Here is a 409-nt window from a genome sequence, read left to right as displayed (position 1 = left end):
TCTTAGATCACAAAGAAAGAAGAAAGTACTAGCCATGGCTGACGGACAACATGATGCACCGCCACACACCTTGAAGGATTATGTGCGGCCAATTGTGATTGACGGCTACTCGGGTATAAGACGCCAGACCATTAATGCCAATAATTTTGAGCTCAAACCAGCCTTGATCAGCATGGTGCAACAAACCCAATTTAGTGGATCGCCACTTGATGATCCCAATATTCATTTGACGATGTTCTTGGAGATTTATGACATTGTAAAGATTAATGGTGTTATTGAAGACACCATTAGACTGAGATTATTTCCTTTCTCTTTGAGGGACAAAGCAAGAGGTTGGCTACAATCTCTACAATCGGGAAGCATCACTAGTTGGCAGAACATGGATGAAAAGTTTCTTGCTAAATTTTTT

This window comes from Juglans microcarpa x Juglans regia, chromosome 3S (assembly GCF_004785595.1).
Source record: "Juglans microcarpa x Juglans regia isolate MS1-56 chromosome 3S, Jm3101_v1.0, whole genome shotgun sequence".
Lineage (NCBI taxonomy): Eukaryota > Viridiplantae > Streptophyta > Magnoliopsida > Fagales > Juglandaceae > Juglans > Juglans microcarpa x Juglans regia.
The sequence above is the reverse complement of the archived record's forward strand: the minus strand, read 5'-3'. Positions refer to the sequence as shown.